Raw genomic sequence first — 6,354 nt, 5'->3', positions numbered from 1 at the left:
CTTCCTTCCTTCCTTCCTTCCTTCCTTCCTTCCTTCCTTCCTTCCTTTCTGTTGGCTCCTGGGGTCTTTTCTTTGAGATTCTGTGATTTAGAACTGTAAGGAACCTTAGATACAATCTAGTTTGACCCCCTCATTTTATACACAGGGAAACTGAAGCCCAGAGAAACTGTGATTTGCTTATAGATTACAAACATGGTGAATGGCAGAGTCAGGGTATGAGTCCAGTTACTCTGAATTCAAATTCAGAATTGTTTCTGTCATGAATATCATGCTCGCTCCCAATATGTCAATGGAATTTACTAATCTTATAGCCCTACCAAGGAGAAAGAAAGAAAAAAGAAACAAAGAAAAGAATAAAGGAAGAAAGAAAGAAAGGGAAAGGAATGCTCCTAATGAACCCAAGAGGCTGCCTATTTTACTCTGGGGAAGCCTTTTTTTTTTCTTTTATATCAAACCTTAATCTGCCTATTTACATCTCTTATCCACCCTGTTCCACAAACTTCCTTCCTTCCGACTTCAGTATATTTAGAAAAAATAATTATAACCTACAATAATACAGATTTGTCACTATTGAAATATTCCAGTTTCAACTGATGCAATGCCAAAAAAGAAGGTCAGAATGGTTTTGGACAGTAAAAACATGATTAGGTGGAGGAGGTGGCCTCACACTTTGAAGGGGAACAGATTTATCTGTACATATAAACTCTTGTGTTTATTTATTTTTGGATCAGTCATGTGGGAAGGGGAAGAAGAGAAAGGACTGTATGGGGAGTCAGAAGACTTGGGTTTGTTTCAGACATGCTACCCCTAGTGTGGTCTTGGACAAGTCACTGTCACGCTCTTATCCCAATTTTCTCTTTTGACGAGGAACTGGACCTAAATCAATGATTATGTGCATTTTTAAAAAATTGATAAATGACTGGTTTTCTTTGTAAAATCCTATGAATTTTACTTTATGCATTTATGAAGATTATTCAGAGAAGAGATAAATGGGCTTCACCAGATTGCCAAAGGGGACCACAACCATAAGGGCTAAGATCCCCCCAGACCAGGTGATCTCAAAGGTCCTTCCAGTTCCAAATCCCACGAGAATATGTGAAATTGGACTTAGGTGGTTTTCCTATTTGGACCCAGAGTAACAGTTTCAGTGGGAAGAGGTTGAATCTATTGACTAAAGTGAGGCTTGGGGCTGTCAATGGATTTAAATTATTCATACTTTCCCTTTTCCTTGTACTATTTCATTTGTTTATTTTAAAAATAAGTTTTAGGGTTACTTTTTGTTTTTATATCCCTGTCATCTCTTGATAATCATTTCCCCCAATCCAGGATTAAACTCTCTCTTGTAACAAGGGAAAACAGTGAAGTAAGTAGTTAACCAGCATCCTAACAATGCAGGCAATATTCTGCCCATTTACTTATCCCTTTTTATCAAAAGAAGGGGTGTATGTATGCAGGGGTGGGATGGAAAGCCTTTAATAACCAGTTCTCTTAAAGAAAAGGCATGGCTGATGCACTTTTAAGTCTGAACTACATGATTAACATTTTCTTCATCACTTTAAAAAATCTACAAAATCACCCAAACAATAAATTAAGCCCTAGTTTATAGTATTTGCAGGCTTCTGAGGCATACGGCATCACATTGAAAATTTAACAATCAGCTCTCACAAACCAGTTTGAGCTGCCCCTAGCACACCCCTTGGGGATATTTCCTTATCTAATTTCTGGGGATGTTATTTCCTTTTCTCATTTACTCAGAATTCACCTTTCTTCTAGTGATCTTTTTATTTACTTTGTTTTAGTCAATGCTCCATAGAATGTTCACTTGGTTCTGTTCATTTCGCTTTGCACGAGTTAATACAATTTTCCCATGCCTCTCTCTATTCAGAACTTTTATGGATATTTCATCATATTCTTCTACAGCAATGCCCCGCCCAGCAGGTACCTCCTTCTCCAGTTCTCTGCTATCATAGAAAATGCTGATAGGAAGTTTTTGCTCTATGTTAGTCTTATAATTTAAAATAAAACAGCATGTCTTGTGACTGCATTGTAATAGATTCATGTATTTCAGTAATAGGTCACTTTAGAAATGAGCTCATGAGTCAGTAAGATCAACGAATGAATGAATGAATGAATGAATAAGTGTTAAGGACTTAGTATGTTATATACTGGGGATACACATAGAGAAAAGCAGATAGTACCCACTCTCTAGGAGTTCAATATGTAAGTGGGGGAGACTGAATATAAGAAAGTTCAGCTGGAGCATGGATGGAAGAGCCTGGTGGTCCTCAGGGGGCATCAGAACATTAGATGTCAGTGCCTGAGGTCTGGAGAGAGCAGGAGGACAGAGAGAGAGGACCTTAGAGTGGAGGGGCTGACCAGTGCCTGCTGTACCTTCTCACTGGCAGAATTGTAGTCGATGAATCTGGAGGGAGGTTAGAGGAGAGGGAAGAAAAGGGGATGGGAAGGATTATTGTCCCTGGGGTTCAATAACTTTCTCATGAAGACCCCACCTACTAAGTACAAAAGACTTTCATCTAAGACAATGAGATGTTTAACACAGGAAGACAGGATTTCTGAAGTGGTATTGCTTGTCTCTGCTTCTACTCCTAATTGTTTGGTTCCCCTGAGTCCTTTCTCATGGTCAAAACACTACATGACATTGACTGATTCCATGGATTTTAATATTGGAAGTCTGAATTAAAGGGGGCTCCTGCCATGCATCTGCTAAGTTTTCATGGATGTCTGTGGAGAACAATGAGAATCTATCTCACTTTCTTATGGAAATGCACATGACACTGGAGACTGCTGAGGGTGGGGAACTCTTTCGGAATTCCTAATAGATGCTCAAGTTGCCTGGGGCTAATCACAGAAGTGGAATAAAATATAAAAAACAGGAATAAGTACAAGTCAAATATGAGTTGAGATTATTATCAAGTGGTATCAGATGGCCAAATGAGATTGGATAAATGAATGGGGAAACTAGGCAGAAGGGGGAGGAGTGGGAAGGGGTCAAACTGTAGTACTGGACTGGGAGTCAGGAGAACTGGTTTCCAGGACTAAAGTTGTCATTAGGTTGCTTCCCTCTAGACTCAAGTTTCTTCATCGATAAAAGGAGGATATTGGACTAGAACCTTTGCATCCATGAACTTGATTTTGGTGAGGATATTTCATTATAATTTGTTTCTTTTGTAAGCACATGCATTTAAAAACATGATTTTGAAAAGGGATGCATAGGCTTCCCCCAGTCTCTTGACAGAAAAAAAATGGTTAAGGACCATGGGATCACATGATCTTGAAACTGTTAAAGCAAATTCAGAAACAAGAACATAAAGTTTTGATTATGAATATAAGTACATAAGAACAGCATGCCCTTTCTTATGCTTTTGGTGCATTATTTTGTACTCTCTTTAGTCAGTTGCCCAATGGACAGTGAAACTCCATGAGGGCAGGAAATGTGCTGTGTCCAAACTTGGTGTCTCCACTGCCACATCTGGCAAAGTGCTCTGGCCAATAAATATGTAGCACATTGGACTTGTTCAATCAAACAAATCAACCTGGTCCCTGTAGATAAACTTACTGAGAGACAATTAATAATAATAACAATGGCTAATATTTATATAGTGCTCACCATGTTCCAGATAAACAGTAGTAATTTGTAATTTGTTTTGGGCAAGGTCCTTTTGGACCTGCAGTGGAGTTAGCTGCTACCCTTACTCTGCTTAAGGGAGCTGGGTGTGAATTGTACATTTTGGAACATGGTAAGGGGCAGATTTTCATATGTTTTTGTTCTCTTTAAAACAGCCAGCAAATTGCATCCTCAAAACCATGCCACTTTTAGATTATATTTTATTTATGGTTAGAAAGCCATGCAGGCATCCAGTCTTCTGAAATTTGGGGGAGGAACATTGCGCTCAAAACATTTATTTCCTTTCTTTTTTTTCCCTGTGACCATGTGGAGACAGAGTTCCTTCATCTGGGATAAAGGTGAACCTTTGTATTTGTATCCACAGTGTCTTACAAAGTGCCTGGAATATGGTAGGTGCTTAATAAACACGTATCCCAAATACCTAGTGTAGAGTCTGGCTCATAGTAGGAATTTGTTCAATGCTTGTGGATTGACTGATCATAGTGGGAGATGAGGATTCAGAATTCAGTTGGCCTTTGAACCAGCTGTTCACCCAAATCATTGTGCACATTTTTCTGCTAGCTCAGAGACATCAGTTATTTTGGATGGTTGGTCTTTTCAACACCAACAATTTTTTGGTCATGTTCTATGCCTGTGGAATAGTTTCTGAAGAATAGAAGGAAAGACTCATCCCAAAGGGCAATGGAAAGGAACACAGCGGGCATGATTAAGCTGCAATATGTTCCACACAGAAAGGATCCGAAGCAAGCCACCAGAGAAGTGCTCCAATGAAAGAAAGTTTGGGCTTGTCGCAGAGCAAGAGTGATGGACGACCAATTGGGTGCATCATCATTATCCAGATAATTGTCGTGAGGGTTGAACGAAGGGCCCAGCACACTGGGCTGACACCCTGTAGGTGATTTATAGGAGAACATGAAGGAGACTCACAGGATTGGTAGGATTGAATGGGTTGTCAGGATTACATTAATGAGACCACAGCTCTGTTGGAGCAATGGAGTGCAGGAAGAAAGGAGATAGGCATTTATTAGGCGCCTAATATATTCCAGGGACTGTGCTGAGTGTGTTACCAATATCCAATCATTTGATCTTCATTGCGACTCTTTGAGGTGGGTGCTATTGTTATCCCTGTTTTATAGTTGAGGAAACTGAGGCAGGCAGAGTATAAGTAACTTGCCTAGGGTTATACAAGTAGTGAGTGTCTCAGCTTGGATTTGAAGCTCTTCCTGACTCCAGGCCCAGCCTGCATTGCCTGGTTACCTCTAGGAAGGGTGATAAGATTATTGCAGTATCCTTTTAAGTATTCACATCTGCCAATAATTTGGAGAGAAAATTGCCCTCTATTTTAATTGATTTTCAATGACTGTCTCTTTGGAGAGGTTTCACACTAATGAAGCTTTGGTGGCAGACGCTTCTCTTCCTTTTGGGGGGCCATGCAGCCTTGGTATAGGTTTAGAAGCCCTGCTAAAGCTCCAAGAGTGCATTGGATCAGTGATTAGTGGGAGGAGTGATCCTGAATTTCTTCAGGATAAGACCTCTGGCACTGTGTTTCTGGGTTTGCTTCTTGGAGTCTTGAATCTCTCTAGAGCAGCTTAAGGAAAGTGATAAACAATGCTGAATTCCACTGTGATCTGCGACTGCCGTTGTGGGAAGTGGGAGACAGTGCAGCGTGATTCATCTGAGGAGATGGTAGGCTTGCAGCGTGCCTCAGCCACTGACCTCGTTGACCTGTGGAAGTGCAGAGTCTGCTGGCCTTTAGGCTCTTACCTGGGGACTGACTCAAGGGCTTCTAGGACAGATTTGGCTTGTTTTTTAACCTTCTTTGGGTCCGGGACCCTTTGGGCAGTCTGGTGAAACCTACAGACTCCTCAGAGTTATGACGTTAAATGAATAAAAATAAAATACATAACATCGACAAAGGAAAACTTTCAATCACATTGAAATGTAGTCATCCAAATGTGAAAAAAGCTTCGCGGTCTCCAGATGAACAGGTTGAAGGTATCTTCTAGCTCTTAGTACATGCTCCCTGAGGGCAAGGACAGTTTTTGCCTTTCTGTGTACCCTTAGCACTTAACAATGCTTGGCAAGTGGATGTATTTAATCAGTGCTGTTGATTGACATATACTATATGTGCTATGGTGAGGATTTGAGATGAAAAACCAGTCCTCATTTAATTTTTAAAAATTTTCAATTTTTCCCATGTATTTCAATATTTTTAATATTGTATAAACCTGAGGGTAACTAGGTAGCACAGTGAATAGAGAATTGGCCCTGAAGTCAGGAGGATCTGAGTTAAAAAATCTGGCCTCAGACACTTACTAGCTGTATGACCCTGGGCAAGTCACTTAACCCCAATTGTTTAAAAAAAAGATAATAAACCTGATATATGCTAGAGAAGGTACCATCTGAAACTAAGTTATATGACCTGGGCAAAGGCAATTTCCTCAGCACTTGCAATATTGCAAGGATTCATGTGGATTTTCCCTTTCTTGGTGTGGAACACAATGATTTGACACCTGTTGGGCCATTTAAAGAGTTGCTATGTATGAGGAGTAGATTCTTCCGCAGATAAGTTGGGAACGAGGCTCTTGGAACTTAGTGGACCTGGTCCTCAGCTGATGGATGCACAGTCCGGCACTTGGCTGAGCCGGTAGCCTTTCCACTCCTCAGCAACGTTTGGCAAAGCTGGTGATGCTCTGTGTCTAGCAGTC

The sequence above is a fragment of the Petaurus breviceps genome, unplaced genomic scaffold (assembly GCF_028583685.1).
Source record: "Petaurus breviceps papuanus isolate PSGF00001 unplaced genomic scaffold, PetGlider_PUasm1.0 207, whole genome shotgun sequence".
In the NCBI taxonomy this organism is placed as follows: domain Eukaryota; kingdom Metazoa; phylum Chordata; class Mammalia; order Diprotodontia; family Petauridae; genus Petaurus; species Petaurus breviceps.
This window is presented reverse-complemented; position numbering follows the sequence as displayed.